This window comes from Pezoporus wallicus, unplaced genomic scaffold (assembly GCF_028554395.1).
Source record: "Pezoporus wallicus isolate ANWC-B61680 ecotype Strahan unplaced genomic scaffold, APGP_CSIRO_Pwel_v1 contig_10431, whole genome shotgun sequence".
Lineage (NCBI taxonomy): Eukaryota > Metazoa > Chordata > Aves > Psittaciformes > Psittacidae > Pezoporus > Pezoporus wallicus.
The window spans coordinates 528,856-551,614 of NW_026635891.1; positions in this window are offsets into that span (position 1 = coordinate 528,856).

A 22,759-nucleotide genomic window follows, 5' to 3' on the forward strand; every position below is an offset into this window, starting at 1 on the left:
AGCAGGAATTGAAAACATGTGCCTAGAGCTATAAAATTCTAGAATGAGTTGACAATATAAAACATAATACTGAGAAGACGCTGCCCAGCTACATCAGCTGAGCCAAAGGTACATTACACATGATTCCTGTATGTTGATGATAAAGATTCTGCACCCTTCCTTTTAATAAACAGAGAGAAAGATAAATGTAGACTCTGGATCAAAGTACTTCTTCTGTAATGCTGCAAAGCCAAAGAGCCACAAGATTTACTGACTTTGAATCATGCAGCTCAGTTATACTACAGATATTTTGTTTAGCAGAATAATCACTGGTTTGCAAATTATACACAATTTATGTCCAGCACCAAAGAATAGTTAACATTCAGATCTTCCACTGATGTTGAGAATTACTGCTCCGCATGTGTTTATATTTACATTCTATTTACAGCAAGTAGGGACAGTCTTTAGCAGATAGTACTAAGCCTGGAGCTTTTCAAAATAAATAGGTCCTATCACACACTAGAGCAGACTTTACAGTAGAGGTGTCACAGTCCTTGAATAGGATTGGGCTCCTCAGGCCCTCCTGTGGAGATATGTTGTAAGCATATCCTATGTATTGCAGTCTCTACCCTCATACTGTGTAATGAGGGGACACTGACATAGCAAGTTGACTTTCTTCACTGAATGCCCCATAAAACTTAGAAATATTGACAACTAAGATTGACCTTTCTTGCTACATATTTATTGATTGTGTTTTCTATTATTTAATGGGTACCTTTATGGTGGGACTGTGTTACAGAAGATCAATTTTAAATGTTAACTTAGGCTTTGATAATTATTTTAGCTACAAAGCAAGACTAAATGTTACTATGATACTTCTGTGGGTTAAACAAATTTATAAATACATTTGAAATGGTTTTTATTTTTATAACTCTAAGAAAAATAGAGTGGAAATAAGTGCAAATTATACTCAAATGTATGGAATAGTTTTTTCTAAAAAACATTAACTTTAATTTAAAAACTATTTCTGTTTATTTTTAATTTATCCTTTAATTATTCCCATCTATATAATGTTTAACAGTCTTTCAAATTACCATAATTGTCTACAATGCTATATTCTATACTTTATATTTTACAATGCTTTTCTTGCAACACTTGAAAAAAAACCCAAACAACATAAGTGGATCTTGTCAGGAATAATTTTCTTATTACATTAGCCTTTTTTGAGATTTTTTGGGGGGGGGAAGGTCATGTAAAATTACAATAGAATTTTGAACTGCAAAAGAGTCATAGGTGGAAAAACAACTCCCTCTGAAACCTCATCTCTTAGACTAGAAATAGCTGTATTTTTTAATTCTGAAATGTTTAATTATAACATGAACAATTTTGTCTGATTTATACACTGAAAAACACATATTTCCAAGGTTTTTGTGAGCTAACTTTTTCCAAAAGCAAAATTCCCAAGTATTATTTCTGGTGATTTAGTTTGTAAGATCATATTTAATGGTATTCATCCTTTGCAGGTTTCATTAAATAGATACCAAAACTTTAGTGCAGTAACGTTGCTTTTGAAACCTATTTGTTTTGTATCCAGAAGAAAAATATCTCCGTTGTTAAGATAAATAACCTTCAAAGATCTGTAAATTAGACCAAGTTATATAGCAAGGTGACATTTATCAGTAATGTTTTATCATACAAATGACTGAGCATGCTGGCCTCAGGCCAGCTAAAGAAATTCTCCGTATGAAGTTTAATTCATGCATAAATTCTTTGTGTTATTACAGAGTAGTACTCAGTGTCTAGCAGATTGACTTTATAAAGAGCATGTTAGGAAATGTACAGTGGACTTAAAGCTGTGTTTTGAAGTATGCATAAATACAGCAATGAGACCCCTGAACTCATAATCATATAGGAGATGAATGTCAGACAGTATGATTCAATGAAGTATCACAGAAATGCTCAAGCTGTATCACTAGCGCATGTGTTGTCGTACTTGAAGCAGTATATTCAGTGCTGTCTTAGGGAGCTATATGATGTACTTTACTGGGCAGTGTAGGTATAGCTGAGATTTAAACAAGGAACTTGAACTTGGTGAAGCTTAAACTAGACAGTCAGCAAGAGTGAGAGAAATTAAAACAAATGACTGAAGAACCATTATTGACTATATGGTTTTATCAGTAGAGGCTGTATTTCTTTTAAAGGGTGTTTTTCCAGTTCAGCATATTGGCCTAGGTGAATGATGCAAACAAAGTCTGTGGCTTGAAGTAAATTCTATTGTAACAATAATTCCATCTAATGAATTGCGTACTTTACGAAGGCTACAGACAACTAGCTTTGCTACCAGCTATAAAGATAAGACAAATACCTTGAGTTCATAGGAACTTTATTCATTGAAAATAATGAAGAGAAGGGAATTCAACCCAAGGTAACTTGGCTGAAAGGATGTTGGAGTGCTTGAGATAGAAAAAACATGCATAAGACAAATTGATGGGACAGTACATTCAGGTCCCAGTGCTGAAAGCCTAGCCAAATAATACATTTAGGTCTCAGAGCCTTAGCATCACACCATTTGCATTTCTATATCTTGCAGGAGCAGTCTCATCTCTTTTTTTGAGGGGAAGCCAAACAGGATACTTAAGGAGAGACCCAGCCTTTGCAGGTCTGCATGGTTTGCATCCACTGCTGTATGTATGTAGGGGGATCCCAGATATACAACAAGTTCTGGGCACTCTCTATTAGACCCTCTGCTTCTGCTCTGTCAAGTCTGCTTATTTATTTTCTTGCTGTCATTGCCTGCCACTCACAAAGCAGAAAGAACACTCACTTGGGTCTGTAGCCCAGTTTCTCTCATTACATTTGTGCCCATACTAGTCACATTAAACGCTATTATACAGGAAAAGAAGTGAGGCTTTTAACCTGGAAGGTAGAAAATCTTGGCTGAGGTTATTCAAAACCAGTCTTTTTTTGGCATCCAACTTGGGGCATAAAGGGTTGAGATAATGACAGATCTGACCAAAACACATTAGAGAAAAAAAAATAAAATAAAAAAAAATTCTTACAAGCATTCATTAAATTAGTTTAATAGTCACTGGTCACAATGTTAATTTATTTGCTCTCAGAGTGTTGTGCTTGTTCCCAAAGGTGCACTGGGCAGCACTTTGCAGCATGTATTCCCTGTTGTGGTGTTTATCGCTTCTAGGGGCCAGGCTAAGGTTACAATTTTATGGACTTATAATACTGGCTTATGATACGATAGAATTGCTGCACATTAAACTAATCTAGCATTTGTACTCAGCATCGACTTCACCTGTGTACTTCGGGAGCCATCTGTTGGAAACTATTCCTAATTACACCTTTTACCTTAACCAAGCTATGGAAGAAACATATTCCCATCCCTTCCCCTTCTCTCAGCTAATTACAACAGGTTTTGAGAATTTTGAAAAATACTTTTGGGATATTGATTCCATCATGGGCCTATTTCTAGCAATCATAAATGTAATTTGGATCTTGTTTGGGGTTAAGCAGCTATTTGCAGCTACTCCAACCCCTGTTGCTAAACAGACACTGCAGCTACACAAACCCCAGCGACAGATGATGCAGCTGAACCAGAGAACCAACCCATGCTGGTATCAGTTGCCCCATGCACAAGAAGAAATATACATGAGACAGCCCTCATTTAGTAAAGGGAGTTGAAGGAGGTCCATCACAGCAACAGGAAGAAGAGGCAGAAGTAAAATCTCAATCCCTATCCCTGAGTGAACTGCAGGGTATGTGAAAGATTTCAGCCATTGTCTGGATGAGCACATTATTGCCTGGCTGCTCCCATACTGGGATAAAAGGGCTAGTAGCCTGGAATCAGAGGGTAGGGAAGCCAAGCTGCCGGGATCACTTTCTAATGAAAGGGAATTGACAAAGCAACTGGGAGAGGAACACAAGTCCTCAGCCTCTGGAAGCCACTCCTGTCAAGCGTGAAGGAAAGGTATCATTTCAGGGAAGAGGTTATATGTCACCCAGGCAAGGGGACCACAATGGAGAGACAGCCAGTACTTGAGGAAATTAGCTGTGAGGTTATTTATTATAACCTGAAGAACATGCAGTTACCCACAGATCCAGATGAAGTTCAATGCACACAACCCATGCAGCAGAAATATGTACAGAGCACATCATCACTGCATGCTAACTCATAAGCAGTAATGACCTGGAGAGACAAAAAGCGGCTCACCAGCTCCAACAATGCAAAGAAAAATCTCTCTTCCTCCCTATGGATTTGCGTCTTGGCTGTGTATTTAAATCAGAAACGTTTGAAGATATAAAAGTATTCAATTTTGATTTTTTTTAAAAAAAGCCAGGCCCATGTTTTTCAATTTGAAATTATTTGTAATTTTGAACTGAGAAACAAGCATAGATTAGAAAAAATGTTCATATTATAATGAAACATTTCAGAATTTAAAAACATGCATATTTCAAGTGTAATAGATGAGGTTTCAGAGGCTGGGATACAGGGAAGGTGGTTGCACTCCAGTCACTTAGAATTGACTCAAAAATCTTGAGATAAGCTGATGTTTCTGTTCTTCACAAAACAGTCTTAAAAAGTGGCAGCGGTGTATGCAGGGATAGGTTGTGATGCTTGCACACTGCATTTTTCCATGTTACTGCTCTGCCCTCTCCTGGGACAGCCAGGATGCTGCTGAGCCAGCCCACAGCAGGTGATGGCATGAGCAAAGCAAACAATGCAGTAGAAATGTACTATTTTGCACACAAGACCCTCTGTGAATCACTGCATATCAAGTGAATCACTGAACTTCAAGTAGGAGAAGAGCAAACAAACTAAAAACCAAGACAGTTTGTGTACACATCTGCTATTTACTGTCTCATTCTAATTAATACATTTAAAAGAAAAGTGCAATTTTTTGTTTTGCTTTTTAAATCCATGGTAACACTTACTTTTTTGGTACATTACCTGAATATTTTCTTTCAAATTTTGAACTTAAAAAAAAAAAAACAAAACAAAAACTAATAGATATATTTTTATGTGGATTTTTAAACAGATTTAAAAAAAAAAAAAAATCAAAAACTGTATGGTGATCATTTATGGGCTGGTTTTGACTGGCATTTATCCTTCTTTTTACTTACCTTTCAGTGGAAAGAGGCATTTCTAGGTAATTTCTTATCAATCACCGATTGCTGCCCACCATTATGTGTAACAGTTCAAGGAAACTTAAGTGGAGCATTTTGAAGTGAGAATGCTTGAGTCTGAAATGCATTTTAAGAACCTAAAATAATCTCCTGTTTCCAAAGCTGCTGAATGCTTCAATAACATTTTGGGGAAAAATAACCCCAAACCAATTCAAAGTTGTCTGAAAGCCTAAAAAGCAAATAAAGTACCCTAATTTGAAATCGTCTGTTTACCAGCATTTATGAAAACTTTCAACCAATTGAAAGCAAGGTCAGAAGTTCACATAAGTACCAGTTATTTTTTAAAATGAAAACACTCTTTCTGTGGTAACCGCTTTCTGATGGGCCAGTCGGTCTTTTCAGCTGTCCTTTGTACAAGTTAAAAAGCATTCTATTAATAACGCTTGACTACGTAACTGTCACTTTACAGCACCAATATCCATCAGACAAAATGTGCACATCTACTTCAATTACAGGATACAAGAATAAAAGTTAAAAAAATAAAGCGTTTCAGAGACAACATGCTATTTTGATTGACAAGATCTCCGTAGCAGATTATACGTTCTCCAGGTGAGGTAGATCTCTTGGCCATGTGAATTTTGATCTAGACTTTATAAAAAAGTAGGAGCCAAGAACTTCGACAAAAGCTCATCAGCAGTTCAAGGCACAACATAAGTACACTTCATGAATTGTTCATTTGCCGTTTAGTTAATGCAATGACCTGTTGTACTGAGGATAAGTTATTAAGTAATGAAATAGGATGATTGGATTAAGCTAATTACTTGCTTTGAAATGACATTTGTACATAGATTCTTTGGCCTTGCCAGGATGAATTATATAATTTAAATGGTGTTTTTTGCGTTCCATTTCACAATTTCCAAAGCCATATTTTACCCAATAGATGAGATCACTAAAATTGTGATTAAAAAATAGATCACATAATACACTACTTCTGTGAAATAGACTCTATACCAGGAATCACACCCTAATCAACCTAGCCTGAGATGCCTAGGCAGAGGATATAAGAATTATAATAATGGGTTTGATCAGATTATTTACCAGAACCAATATTCTAAGCAGACAGATACAGAATATAGGACTTGCAAAGTTTCATATTGAAAATAATTTACTGTCAAAAAGGCTGCGGTATGAAGTGTTTCTTACTTCTGTTGAATTCTACTGGTAAAACTGGTTCAGGAAGTAGAATGCTTTATTACAGAATATCTGTTGGGGACTCTGAACAGGCTAGAAATTCCCACTGGGCATGCTCCCCATCTGCTCTTTTTACTCTGTGTGCATGAAGTGAACAGTTAATGGCTCTCTGGGCAAGAAAGTACAAGGCTGGTAGCTGTTTCAAATTTAATCCCACACCAGACTCAAGCCAAATGAGCAAATATACATCTCTACCTGCACTGTATATCCCGTTATCTTAACCCACCCTGACAATTCTGCCACTGCTTCTGATAGGCCTCCTGACAAGAATCACTGAATGGAGAGGATAGGATCCATAATCATTATATCATCAGCTCAGTCATTACAGCCTCTGGCATAAAAATCAGTGGGATTATGGTCAAGAGAGGCAAAATGTGTTGAAGGGGTGGAAAGAATAGGAGGAAAAGAGATAACACACTGCAAAGGAAGAGAAAGGAATAAAAGAAATAGAAGCAGCTGGAAAAAGACAAAGATGTATCTGAAGCAGCACACACTGGCCATTGCTGTGCTACCCCAAACTGGCCCATTCCTGAAAAACCTGCCCTGGCAGGCATAACTGCCATAGGTAGTTTTTTGAGTAATTTCTGGGTTTGGACTAATTTTAAAGTGGAAGAGCTCTTCTTGTGATGGTTAAGCACAGCTCAACAGATAGTAGTCGTGACCTCTCTTCCCAGCTTGAGGCTTAGGGGAAGGCAGGTGCCAGGTTACAGCTCCATCCGCTGTTCCTGAAGAGACCTGCCCCTCATCTCAGGTGCTCTGCTGGGATTTGCTCACTGTTGCACACGGGGTACAGACATACAGCTTGTCCTACAGTTTCATGACATGGACATTCTTTTCCTTTCTGTAGCTCAACAGCCTTCCACAACAGATTAGATTCCAAGTCATGACATGATTCCAGCACAGACTGAAAAGCAATCATTGGTAGGAGTAAAACTGTGCTACCAAGTTAGAGAGCCCAGCTTCTTAAAATGATACTGTCTTTCCCTTGGGTCACCTGCAGCTTAAAGCTAAACAACCTCTGGTATTTTAAATACTAACATTGGGCATAAAAATAGAAATATCATCCAGTATTCATTTCCATGCGTACTTATACATATTTCTTCCTCAGTGTAGCAGCAGAAAATAGTGAGATTTTAATGTTTCAACCAAGCTCAAACTATCTCCTTGTTACACAGATCAAAGTTATTTGACATTATACTCACAAGCAGAAGTTATATCTGAAAGGAATTTCAACAATTTTTTCTTTGCCCCAGAGTAGAATCTGAGCCTGTGTACACACAGACAGCTAAGAAATACCCTTTCTTGCCTCAAATTCTTGGGCTCTTTTCCTAATAAGTAAATAAATAAATAAATAATGTTAGTTTTATCCATTTTAGTTTGTATTTCTTTCCTGAAAGAAAGCTCAGTGCTTTTAAAATGACTTGTTCTTTCCTTTGGTATTAACCACAAATTACATGTCACCTCATTTATCATTTCTATACTACACATTTATGCCTCTACTTGCAGACTCTGATACATATGATCTGGAAGAAGTCCTACATGAAAGCTTGTGTTCTACTTCTCTTGTAAGATGTTTGGTTATACCATAGCTAACATGAAAGCAATTTATCAAGTTTGTCAGAGGGGCTTTCTGTTATATCTAAACAAGAACCAATCTGCAACTGAATGATGAACTAGTAGTGTTAAGTATATAAACTTAGTGAAAATTATTACAAAACAGCTCCTGCAGAGCTCAGTTAGAAACGTGGAAAATGTGAAGTTTGACACAGCTAAACACTGAAGATGTTTTGAATGTTAAATTGTTGGAGTAAATTTCTCCTGAAAGGAAAAGGGCTTTCTTTTGTAAATATTACATTTACAATTGAAGTGAAAACTTTAAGTAGTTAGCATGATTTTTCTTGCTGTTTCTAATTATTTTCTTATAGCACAGTACCACCTAGAGGCATTTTTTCCTGTGCTGCTTATGTGAAAAGTAGGAAGCAAACCTTCAAACTTTTCCATTAGCATAGATAAGAGATACAGCAATGAGAAAGGAAAAAGAGCCCCAAAATAGGGAGGGTGGTGCTCCTTCAGAAGAAAAAAAACCCAAAAGTTGATCTCAGAGAACAGAATCCAAGTTTCTTCAGTCATGACATTTCTTGAGTACAACAAACCAACAGCCACTCAAGTTGATGCAAAGATGAATTTAGATCTAAAATATGTTTGATCTCCAGTCCTTTATGTTTCATGCCTTGCCATGTCATATGACAAAAGTTTCTGCAACTACTTCCTAGCCCAGCTGTGTCACGGAGTACATGCAGATTTTTCTCGCGGGCAGAGTTCTGTGCTCCCTCACTCTCATTCATGCAAGCATGTTCAACCCAGAAATAAAAGGCATGATCACTTCTGCAATGCAATTCTGCTTTAATTATGCCTTTCTGAATTACTCAATGAAACGATTTAACATCAGCATACAGAATACTCATTCTGAAGCACACCATCTTATTCTTCAGGAGTCTAATTCTTATCACAGACACCAAAAATCACCAGATTTAAAAAAAAAAAAAAAAAGTTTAATCTTTGCCAGCATAATGTTCTGTCTGCCATATTTAGCATATGTCATGTTTCCTGATCATTTATGCTATTTGCAGCCTTTGAATTCTCCGGGAAGCTACAGAAAAAGACAAATAGGAATGATTCTATTTAGTCATTGCTGATAATCCAGGAAGACAGGGCCTCTGAAGATTGTTACCTCCATTAAAGAAAAGTAGGTGCAGTGTAGCTTGCCTCCTCACTTGTAAGATTCCCACCCATGCCCTCTATCTTCTCTGCATAACAGGAAAGAGCATTATTCATGATTCAAGAAGTACTGAAGAGCATTATTTCAGAAGGAAACACAACCCAATATAATTAAACATAATCCTTTTACCGCCTTAACAGAGATTCCCATGATTACATTTTTTAATTGATGTGTATATGATTACTATATTAAAAATAATTTTTCTATTTCTAATGTGATATGAAGTTCTTCCCATGAATTTCAAATGAGATCTGTGTCTTCTAAATTGTCTTTTAATAATCAGGGACCAGATTTGTATTTATTCTTGTTTGCTAATCTGGTAGTGGATTGTCAGAAACATGAAACAGAAGAATTAGCTAACTCGTTATATTTTCTCAATTTTTTGTTAACTCCCCCTTATTGCATTTCAGCAATCTGTATTGCCAGGCTCTCTTCAGTACGTTCCAGGCAGGAAGTCATGTGCATATAACAATTTCATGGGCAGGAAGCATAATAACATGCAATTGTGCTGTTACAATTAGGGCTTTAATCTGGGCAGTGACGGTTGTGGATTGCTTTAAGGGTGGTATTTTCAAAAACAGCTATTAACTCTCACTTTATAGTCTAATCTGGGACTTGACACTGAATTTTTCCTATTTGAATAGTGCGCATACTGCAACAGAATTAACTTAATATTTTGTGGGTATTTCGTGTGATTTTGTGGGTCCTCACTGTCCAAACTGCCCAGGGCTCTTAAAGGAAGTTGGTAATTTCTCTTACCTATTGTAGCGTATAAAGCAGTTTCTGTGTTTCAATACTACCAATATATTATTATTCAATATTATCTGTTTGAAACTGAAACTTGCATAAGCATGTAAAACTCACCATAGTGTGAGCTGAAAGTCTCATAAATAAATGTATAATTTATTCATACAGAAACAAGAAAAAAGACCAAGCAATTATTTGATGTTATTTCATCAAGCTTTTACCTCATAAAAACCAATGTATTTTCTCTGGGTCTTTACAGAATACTGCATGAAGATAGTGACTGCTTAAAATTGAAATGTCTAATAAATAAAGTCTGAAGTAGCTTAATGCTTCCAAGAGTAACGTTACTATTAGTTATGCAGGAATATAAATTATGTCAAAACTTGTAGCAGAGTCACAGCTAATGTTAGAATAAGTAACTTAGAGATAATTTAAGAATAATTTAGTTATGAGGTGTTCAAGTGTTCCTCTCTATTTCTACCTATGGTTTTCTCTGAAGAACTCAATAAATCATATAAAAAGCCCCAAAAGTTACAGTTGAGCTTTGGAAAATTAAAGCATATTCAATGGAGCCAAGTATTCTTATGTGGGCTACCTTATCCATTCTTTCTCCACAACCACATAATTTACTGCATATGCTCTCTTAAACTAAAGGATTTGGTATTAGTTTTTAACTTTAGCTGAATGTATAACTTAGGCACACGTACACTATCACCAGCTCTTCCTGCCATATACTTTCAAAGTTCAGGCCAAAATTAAGGCGAATCTCTAGCTGCACAGTGACACAGTTTTGATTATGATATTCTAGCATAACTTTGAAGCTAGCATACAAAACGATACCAGTGTCCTTCGTGATGAAAAGTATACCATCTCTAAAGAGAAAATAGATAATACATATAGTTTCTGCTTTTAAAATATTTTTTTAATTATTAGAATTGCTAAAAATCTTATATTTCTCACTTAAAATAATAAAGTCAAAGAAAACAGGTGAGAGAGAATTTATTAATGCATTTTGCTGTTATTCACATAGTTGTGATTTAAAACATATACTGTGCTTGTTAGGTACCACGGTAGGTTTTTTGAGAATGAAAGCAAAGAAGGGGACATAATATGAAAATAGAAATTATTCTTCCTTATACTGATTCAAGTGCTGAGTTGGCACATGGATAATTATAATAAATTGCTATAAACATGCTAGCTAATATTATCTCATGCTAATCCTGTCATGAATGTCAGGTAATTTTAAAATCATGTTTAAATAAAGACTGTACAAAAAAAAAAGAAAACCTCCACACCACAACTCACCTAAAATTGATGGGGTTTTAGGAATAGATTATTATCTCCTAGTCCCAGCAGATTGGTATTTTTAAAATGATAACATATCTAAGCTTACTATTATTCTTCTGATTACCAGAAAATCACATGAAAAGAGTTTGGGTCCAATGAAACTCTACCACCCTCCATCTATTTCAGGATATTAGCTAAGAATATTAGATGAATACTGAGAACATCAAACATTAGAATGCTAATTTCAATAATCTTATTATCAAATAAACCCCATTCTTATATAAAGGGAAATGAAATAGTGCCCTATGATAGGAAACGCACTGAAAAATTACACAATTCTGACTTTTTAGTATGTTGAGCAGTAAGAATTTATACAGGTCTATTTATGCATATATAATAGTTATTAATAAGATGTACAATACATACAAATATTATACACAATACATTATATGTGTGTACATGTGTACTAAGAACATATATCATGTAGATGTATATAAACACATTTTGATTATAATAAACCCCTCATATTATAATGAGAAAAAGAAACAAAGTAGCTTGGGGAAAAGCCCTTTTTGATGGCAACTGATTTAATTGCACATTTTCCTAACCAGGTGTCCAACCAAGAAATTGAAACACTGAAAGAATACCCCCCAAAGAGGAGTTTTTTTAATTGGGTCTGTAGCATTTTGAGAAGCTTCTGAAAGCTTCTGAAATGTTGTCTGGATATTAATATTGCCCAGACTAGAACAGCTTGCCTTCACACAGCAGGTCTCCTTCCTCAAATGGCTTTATAAAAGCTTTTTGAAGATTTAAGTAGAACTGTCTGGTATATTCCTGTAGGTATGTCTGGTTTCCAGATTCTCTTAGTCCAGAAAATGTCATTTCTGTGGTAAAGCTTTAATAGATAAATTTACCTTGGATACAGAAAGACCTGAGAAGCCCATTTCCGACTGCCTTTATCATTTTTCCCCCCTCAGACAAGTTGCTGAATCAGTTCAGAGGTGCTTGACCAAAGATGCTCAAATGAGGGCAAGGATCTGAATTTGAGTCTCTTATGTCCTATGCAGGTGAGGAGATAGCAAAACTCCTAGGCAGCATAAGGTATTTAATAAATGCTTTACACTTTGGATTTAAGAAGCATCCTCTGTTAAAATATTGTTTTAAAAGTACATTTCTGAAAGAAAACTACTGCCTTGACATTATTATGTTTGTTACAAAAATCAACAGTAAAGAAATCCTTAGCAGTTATACCAATTTATTTGTTACGATAATAATTTACCATTACAATAAATATATCCTGGAAATACAGGAAATAAAATGTGTCAGTTCTGCAAAATATCACAAGTGAGCCTACAATAACAGGTCTTTGCTGTTGTACTAAAGCCATAAGGTAAGCAGCATCATGTAATGACTAAGCCATCTGTAGCCAGTAAGCAGTGAGGTGGCTTCCTGAGCTTTCCTGCCTGTGAGACTTTCAAGATATTCTGGTTTGGACTTGTCAAATAACACAGGGGATCTCTTTTTGGCTGTTGGACAATTTTGCCATCCTGGATTGTTGGTTCAGAAGGACATATCTTCACAGCTGCAGATGGCTACTGAATAAAGGCAGACCAACATGCATAATGTCATCACATTTTAGCACACTCCTATGGAATTAGAATTCCGCTCAACTGACGAATTTCTGTCTCAAGGCCACAGCCATGGCACAGTTCCCTGGAGGGAAGCCAAAATTTCTGCTCTCCTAAGACGTCTCCTAAAACATGTATAAGTGACAAAAAGTACATGGAAGACCCGTGGAAGGTTTTTGCAGGAGCAGTTACCTAATCATAGAACCATTAATGCAAACTGAAATAGAATGAGCACTCATATTTTAATGAACATTGTGATTATCCTGTGGAACCACATTTACCACATTATGCATTTAGAAAAGCAAGTTATAATTGATCTTTGCTTGCCAAAGTTTTATTCTAAGTACACAATTTCATACTTGAAAATAAACATAATATCACTGGTATATGCTTATTCCATTATGAGATCATTCCTTTCTGCAGTTATTGTGCTAGTTTCTTTTGTAACTGCGGGGTGCTTTTCTGTGTATGTGAGCATCTGTGAGTGTCCACATTCTCATGCTTAATTTACTCTTCAATATTCATACAATATGAATATGGAACACCAGTTTTTGAAGGTGTCTCAGTGGTAACAGTTTTTAAAGGTGTCTCAGTGGTAAATAAGTTTCTCTCTGCATGATATTTTCCCCTGTCAAGCAAGTTATATTTATTTTTAACTCTCCTTTATGTTAGAATAAAATGGTGATGGATACTGGTTTGCATATATTTCATGAGAAGTTGACAAGATGATTTAATATTTTCCATTAGCAGCGGAGGAAAAGGCTTGAAAACAAATGAGAGCGTTTGAGATGTCTTGCCACTGGTAAACTGAAAGTCAGTACAGCATAATGTGTAGGTTTTGCTTTTTGTATGGGCACAGCTGAATTTAAAAATTAACAATTAAGCTAAAATCTCATTAACATAGGCAACATGATTTCTCAGCCTCAGAAGCTAACTTTTAAATGAGAGAAAATTGGACTTGTCATGGTTTGCAGTACAGTCACAATTCTTTCTACAGTCTGTTTACTGTCATTTTCAGGTTTATCTGTAGGGGGCAATATGTAATAAGTAATTCCTAATCTCTCATTTTCACTAAGTATCATCAGAAAAACTACAAGGAAAAGATTGATTTTTACCAAGTCAACTAGAAATCCAGAACATGAATTATAGCTCTTTATTGTGGATCTTTAAGTATGTAAGCTGAAAGCTTTTCTGCTATTAGTCTAAAAAACAGACTAAATAATTGTCTTGATTTTTAAAGCTACTCAGATTTCCCTATATGAATGTTCTCCTTTTGTACTTTTAGGGAACTGCACTATTTTCTGCATTGCCTAACACAATGGTGAGCACACACACAAACTCACAAAGCACAAAATAAACGAAGGCTGGGCACACTAGAGGGAGCACACAGTAAGAGGAAAAGAAACAGTCAACACTACATTTCACTGTCAGAAAATTCCACATTCCCTTCAAAAGAAGCAGGCCCTAAGATTAAGCAGCTCATGTATAACTGTTGGTTATACTAAGTATTCCCCAAGGACTGGCTCACAGAAGCGTGTATCTCTCAGAAAAAGAATGTGAATAAGTCAAAAAAAAAAAAAGAAAATGAAGAGGAAATTGCTTGAAAGAGGTTACAAAAAAAGATATTTGCACTTTACTTGGTTTTGTCAATGCTGGTGAAACTAACAAAATTTGGTGAAGAGAGTTTAAATGAAGCAAAGCAGCAGACATCACCTTGAATAAGAACAGAAGGGAAACACATCAGGAAGAGCAGGGGAGGGAAAGCTTCAATGTGCCGCAAATATCTTGCTCAGTATCCTGCTATTCAAATATTCAATAGCAAATATTCTGCTATTCAAAACCAACACAAACCTTAAGAAACTCAATACCTGTGTGCTTAATAGAGGTGTTCTGACAGGTAACTGTCGTCTTAACCATGAAAGTATCTAGACCAGAAACAAAGATAGAACCTCCATGATAATATACCTGAGAGAGTTCATTGCTGCTTCCTTACTCATCAGATCTGTTCAGTCTCTTTGATAAGGCTTTGAAGCAGACAGAAGCTTAGCAGTGGATCTGCCTAGACCTTCTGTTGTAAGTCTAGGATGGGGAACTCCCCAGAGGCCAAAATGCTTTTGCATTAAAAAGAAACCACAGGCAGTTTTAATTCAAATTATAAACCTGAATAATTAACTTTTTAAATGGACAACAGATGATTACTGGGAAAGAGAGAATAGAAATAAGAAGGAGCTTTATATATCTTTTCCTGCCCAGACATTTGTGGACTGCAGATGCTTCAGCCAACTCAGTGACTGCAGCTCTGAGCTGCAGCAAACTAGCTAATGCCCTTGGCCATTCCTTCCACCTTCTCCTGGCCTGCAGCCTCCTCCTCCCTCCAGCCTTTGCTAAGGGTCTAATTCCTGCGTTACCAGGAGTGCCAGCATTATTTTCCTAGGCATGGAACTCCCTTAATAGCTCCTTTGCTCCTTGCAGTACTGTTTGTTTTTCCCCTTGATCAGCAAGATTGCCAGCAACCAACCTTTCCTTAATTAGCAACAGCAATATCGAGGCATTTGGTATTGGAATAGCATTTGATACAATTTAAAACAGACTTCCTGCCAAAAGAGATGCTGCTGCATTCTTAACTTTGCTTTCTTGTATGACTCAAGCAGAAGGCCATGGAGTGAATCTTCCTTGATCTTTCTCTAAGTCTCACTGCACATAGCCAAGAGGATTTTGTCTTTAATGCTTGTGCATGGCATGAAACATGAATATTAATAGATGAGAAGAGGAAATGAAATTCAGATGCAAGACTTTTCTTATTGTTTTGATTGTTCTAAGTGAAAATACAAAATCCAAATAAAACTACTATGAACAATAATCAATAAAAGATAAAAATCTATTAGTAGCAAAAAAAAAAGAAAAAACAACTGCATACACAAATTGAAACATCAGAAGTGAATCAAATTCTCATTCAAGCACAGTATTCCTCTAGCACAGGAAAAAACAAAGTAGCTGAATTTACAGATTGAAGCAGTTTTGCATTGGTGACAAGAATATATTTAGAATGCAGTATTCCTTAGAAGTTAATTTTTGTGTCTGAGGGTAACATGACCTGCTGTTTTAGGCGGAAAGCAATATTTCTCTAAGGATTTGATGCCAGGATGCTCCTCATCAGTTTATTAACATAATTTGTTGATCTTCCCTAAATTTAGTATTTAGTAGCTGTTCTACCAAGGATTCTTTGTCACCATCCACATCTCCACAAACATGTCAAATCCAAGTCCTTCTTAGATCACATTTGAGTTTGAACATGGTGTTATCTTTGAATTTTGTATATACAAGCAATATCACCTCAAATCACCACAAAGCAAATACACTCTGTTTTGGTAATTTATTGAAAGAAAAGAATGACATTCAATAAATTATTCATTTCCTTAAAACTTCCTGTGCTGATATGATTTGAGTTACTACTCAAATGTTTTGAATTAAAAATATGTTACTACTCTAATATGCTTTGAGTTACTACTCTCTGATCAACATGTGGGTGCTCTCTGAAGAATCTTATGAGTCTTTAAACAACATAATTGTACCTTGCAACAAAGAAAACAATTACTTAAAGCAAGGCTGTCTAGTATGTAAAGAATAAGACAGGACACTAGGACATGTAGATTAATTTCTTGATTTGCTACAGACCTCCTGTTTAGCTTTGTTGACCTTTCCTTAAAAATATATTATTGCCTTAACAATGTATTATTTTTAAACTCTTTAGAGTAAAAAGACTATAAATCTTAGATTAAGGGGCATGCAGAGTTTCTTAATCGCTAGTGAAAGAAACTTCTTTAGTCTCCTGTGTGACAGCTAGTGGATCTGGGGCATTCTGTCACTAATAAAACACACTTGCCTCCAGAAACAGCACTGCAGATGTTCTGCCATATCTGTAACAAAATCAAAAGAGTGTAGCATAAAACCTCAACTAACACCCTGCGAAGTTTAGATAAGAAGGGGAGAGCATGAAAATTTGGAATACAGAATTACCTAGAACCATACATTCAGCTCTCCCTCTTTTACAGAACGGGACACAAATCCTTTAAATAATCCAGACTTTTTATCTCACATGAGAGTCAACACTTAGACCAGCTATATTTTTATATTGTTATATTGTTTTCTCCTCTGTCCAGTTGAGATGGGGAGTGACAGAGTGGCTTAGGTGGAAACATGATGTCCAGCCAGGGTCAGCCTACCACAGTGGTATACACAGTGCGAATAGGCAAGTTTTCAGCTTTGATGGAAGAGCAGGAGTGCTATGAGGTCAAGGCAAACAGCACATATACAATGGTCTGCCATGATCGACCAACTGTCCAAGCTACACAGAACTGGGTTTTCCAATTTCCCCTCTTGACCGCAATTCCATGAGGTATCATGTTAGCACTTTCTTTTAACAGTGTTCAAGTTTTATGAAATCAAAGGATTACATTGTTTAGATCAACTGTGTCACCTCACAGTTCTGGGTTCAAAAAAGAATATGTTGTCAGAAGCATAGAGAAATACAATCCATTTAACCTAGAGGCGATGTGATCTTTAAAAGCAGTGTGCAGCTCAAGGAGAATCAACATAAGATCTCCCTGAAATGCGATTGTAACAGAAAATGAAGCAGCACAAAGCATTGATGTACCTAACACTAGGAATCTAAACTGAACAGTGCACCCAGAAAACATCAAAATTGCTGAGATTTTCTACAGTTGCAATGTATGGTGGTGACTAGCTCTTGCATTCTGATAACCCTTCATGAAATATATCCAGCCTTACTGCTAGCAACTCTATTTAACATGATAACAGAGCAAATATTTTCATTACAGAATACGGCTTTTTCCATGAAGTCTGGAGTGTGGAGAGCCATGGAGCAGGTTTGCATCTATGCCTGCTTTCAAAACACATTTTCTCATGTTTCCCAGACACTTTTCTGATCTTATTGCCCATGCTCCTTGAAATTATTCCTGACAATATGAATTATTCTAACTCCTATTATGGTTTGTGATTTTCACTGTGGCATTAAAAAGCAGTTATGTGAGAATGTTATGATCTAAGGAAAATAAAATCTCCTGTCAAAACTCCTTTCACAGCAGTTGAGTATAAGAGCTTGATATCTAGACACATACATACATTACATAGGACTGTTATCAGGGAAACTTAAGAACTGCTGCTAGAGATAAATCTAAGAAGGGAGGGCAGAAGGAGGAACCTGGGTCAAGGATTCTTTTTTTTTCTACAATAGTAATGAGGCAAAAGCATGCGAAGGACACCATACTACGTTATAAAGATGGGAATTGGCATTTGAGCAAGACAAATATGCAGAGCTGCTCCACACCTCCATTTTTAAAATTCTGAACATCAGCACAGTGTAAATTTCAGTGGAAATAGTGCAAAACCCTCAGGAACTGAGAAACTTGCACATATTGCTGCAACAGGAAAATAACTGCTTTCTGAAAGCACTGAGGGGGAGACATGTAAAAGCCACAACTATGACTTCCATACCCAAAATACCACAGATCAGATGCATCAGGGTGACATTGCCTTTATGGGAGATTACACGTTCTGGCTTCCAGGTCCTGCTAAGTAGCAAACTCAATGAAAAGTAGGGCATGGAGTCATTATCATTCATAGAAATTAAATGCTACCATTGGCTTCCCTCTCTTTTGTACTACTTCCTTTAACAGATATAAGCTCACACCCTACCTTCCATTCTTCTCACTTCAAGAGCTGGTTTTAAGTCCCTGCTTCAGGAACATGACACATGAAAGTTACCCTAAAAATTGCTTAGGAGACTCCGGTCCCTGATCCTCTGTAGCTCATCTTTCCTATCAGAAATTCAGAGGTTGCCCATTTCAATCAACTGTTTCCATTCCTAATTTATAAAGCAGTATTAGCAAAGTGGTCCACAACTTGTCTGTTCAGCTGCCTTTTACTGCATTAAAGTGAGAATGTTTTCCTCTTGGCTTTTGGATTTTTGCTTCATGTTCAGAAGACATTAAGCTTCCATTCTATTTTGATTGAAGATGAGTGTAATTTGCAACTTAACTGATGTACCTTCGTTGCCAGCCCCACCAACACAACTATAGCAATGCTGTAATTTGGATCCCTATTGGGAAATGCTGAGATGTCACTATCCAACGGTTACATAGCACTTCAAAAGCCCTATTGTGTTCAGTAATATCCTCTAACAATTCTTCCACATGTCCAGGAAAGACTGTTGTTTCATAACAAACTCCTTGATATCAAGTTAGACCAAATAAGATTAAAAGGCTAACCAGTCACTTTCTGAGCAACATTCCAGACAGTGTTTGCATATGATTTAACAAAATCAACACCACTATTAAATGTAAAAGGAAAAAATAAAAATGAAGTCACGTCACCCTTAGTATAAAAGAAATAAAATACATTGTGTTTTCACACAATTCCTTCCTCATGAAAGCCTTCTTTTGTCCTGATTTTTTTTTTTTTTTTACATTTTTGGCATTTATCATTAAATAACATTAAAAAAAAATAAATCATTGGTTCTAAAGTGAAGAAAATATATCAGCAAATTATGACATGGAAATTATGTTTTCTATTACTGAATATTCAAGAATACCTTATCTCAGAATTCGGAAGTGATAACATTTTAATGAAATGCATTCTTAATCCCTTATCAGTATTCACATTATATTAGCAAAGTGCAATTTCAAATTAGATAGACTATAACCTATGTTCTGTTATCTACACTAGAGAAGTTTCCAAAAATATGGGTTTCAAGGCCTGCCAGGAGACTCAGCTTTTTAAGGAAGAGTGACTAATAATCCTAAAACTCACTTTAACTTCTGCTCCACTTAGGATATTTGGGCTATCATATATATGGACTTCTAATATGCTCCACATTTCTGTCCAGAGGTGTTGCTGAACAGAACTAGAAGCCTTTGGTCATTTACCCAAGACTCCTGAATTGTCAGTAGCTATTTCTGAGAGACTAGAGACATAGAGAAATCCCAGACAAATGGTCAATGATCATGTGCAGATCAACAGCCTGTTACATGAACGGAAAATGTTCTTGTGAGAGTTCTATACAATATTACACCATACACAGTCTTTCAATGCTTTGTCATTCAAGTAAATAAAAAAAAATAAAAATTGTATGGCCTGTGAAATAGAAAAAAAAAAAGAAAAGAAAAGAAGGTATTTCAAGAACTATTTTTTTAAAAAGCTTGTCAGTGAAAAGGATTTAGACAAAATACATTACCTTGGGTTTGGGTTTTGGTTTGGTCTGGTTTTAATTCCAAGTACCATTCTTTCTTATATCCAGTGCAATGATGTGGCTTCTGGTTATCTCTTCCCCAATTAATTTTAAAAAGAAGAGAGTTTTATGTCCAATAACGAAAATCACAGCAGAAGGTTCTAGTCCTCATTCAGCCAAATTTTCCTGTCCTTGGCTTAGTTTTTCTGGTCCCACCATACCCACATACTTCTGGAGATACGATAATAGTATGCAAGAATTTATACAAGAGCATCAGCAAGCTTAAGGTTTCTGCACTGCAGCTAAGCAAGAGAAATAAAAAGTCATGGCACTCTTGTTTCACGGTAGTGCTTGGTGAGTTTTCGAGTAAGCACGTGCAGTATCTTTGACTGCTGCATCAGGCAGTGAAGAAAACAGAAAGAACAGGAAGACAGCTCTGTTGCATAAATACAGAAATTTGGCAGAAACTTACATTCCAGCCAGTCCTCAGAGATCAGAGGGACTGGGTGCAGCTTGGGTTAGTTTCTGGTTATAATCAACTGGACACTGTATGTCCAGTAGCATTCAACAGGCGCTTTCAAGAGAAATAGAGATTCAGAATTACCGTTAATAAATTCACCTACTGCATTAGCGCTAAAACCCAAAACTAGCCATCCATTAATTGAGCTCATATGGAAAAAACAATTGGGAATTCATTCAGCTTGGCTCCACGCAGCCATCGTCCTACCTTGTCGAAGGCACTAATCTTACCAAAGAGGCGTCCCCGAACTGGGAGGGAGAGAGGAGCAAGCCCGTCTTCTTGGCTGCATAGTGGGGTCGTGTTCTCATCCTCTGTACTTTTGAGAGAAGCGGAGGTGCCTCTGCAGTCTGTTGCTGCAACTATCACACCTCGTTAACTCCTTCACCACATTATCCCACAGTCTCAGGCCTCGTTCCTACCAGGGTGAGCAAGATTCAGTGCCACACTGCCTTGCAGAAGCGTATAATTCTCTGAATTTTTGAAATGCAAAAGCATTTTTCTGTGGTCTGTACTTTGGGAGCATAGATTTTTTTCTAAAGTAAGCGGGTCAGCCTTCTAAGTGATGCCTGGGACAATGTTCTCTCCACTGTCTCAATGCTGGATTCCAGCTAAGCTCTTCGACTAATAAGCATATAGAATTCAAAGAAACATGGAATGGTTGAGATTGGAAGGGACTTGTGGATGTCACCTGATGCAACAATTCTCTTTGCTCAGGCAGGGCCACCTACAGCAAGTTGCCCAGGGCTAGGAGCAGACAGCCTTCAAATATCCTCTAGGTGAGAAACTATACAACCTCTGCGGGCAACCTGTTTCAAGACTCAGTCATCCTCACAGTAAAAAAAGTGTTTCCTTCAGAGGGATTCTCCTGTGTTTCAGTTTTTGCTCAATGGCTCTTACTATTGAAAATAGGCTGGTTCCATCTCTTTGCACCCTCCTTTTACACATCAATAAGACTCCCCGTCACCCTGAGTCCTCCTTTTTCTACACTGAACAGCCCTAGATTTCCCAGAGTTTTCCTCAAAGGAGAGGTGTTCCAGACCGTCAATAATCTTTGTGAGACTATGTCCGTGACTCTCTTCTAATAAGCAGCCTAGAACTAGACACAGTACTTCAGGGACTGCCACACCAAGGATTAGAGAAGGATCACTTCTCTAGACCTGACAGCTATGAGTTTCCTAATGCAGCTCACGCTGGACTCCTTTGCAGCAAGAGCACATTGTGACTCATGATCAACTAAGCGCCCACTGGGATCAGGACCCCCAGGTCCTTTACCACCAAGCTGCCTTCCCTCTGGGTGGCCCTAGCATTGTCTTGATACATGGGTTTGTTCCTCCCTAGGTGCAGGACTGATCACTCCTCACTGTTCAACCATTGTTCAGTTCATTTCAGTGAAAAATCCTCATATTACCTGTAATAATATTTCATAATAATGAATATTTATAGATCATCCTGTAATTTCCTATAGGATTTTGTAATAAATATGATCAAATGGATTTTGCTGTTGCCTATTATGAATGCACGCAGATAATTCAGAAATTAATAACTTCAACATTCTTTCATTGAACAGCTTGTATCAAGCTCAGCAATTCCTTTTTGGAATCAAAAGTGAAAGTATTAGGGAACAAGCCCAAATACACTAATGTTGCAGAAAGGACTTTCCTTTTGTTTTCTTCTAATGTAAACAACCTGGGCATCCTATAACACCCCACAATCTCTTGGCCAGATTCTCAGCTCATGTAGAGTATATGAAAGTAATTGTGAAGTGTCTTTTCTCAGCAGGTTATCTGGCTATCAAACAGTCAAAGTTAGAGATAACTTCCAAGGACATACTGATTTTCCATACTTTAATTTGCCTTTTTATAAAATAGTGATATGATGGGCAGGTATGTGGCAGATTGGTTGCCTAATGACAATCAAAGTGGCTGCAGTTCAGTGATGTGTGAAGTGATCCTGATATAAAACCTGCACCAGCAGAATAGTGGACCTAGATGACCTAATGGGTCATTCTGTTTCTGATATCCAGAAGTGTGTTACAGAGTCAGTAAATCAATGTAATATACTGCTAAAGGGATATGTTACAGATATAAATGCTATTCATTATATATAGTCAACAATTTATTTGGTACAACTTAAGGTAGTACTAACACCTGTTGCCACATATGTCTAAATGCCAGTAGTTTTCATTC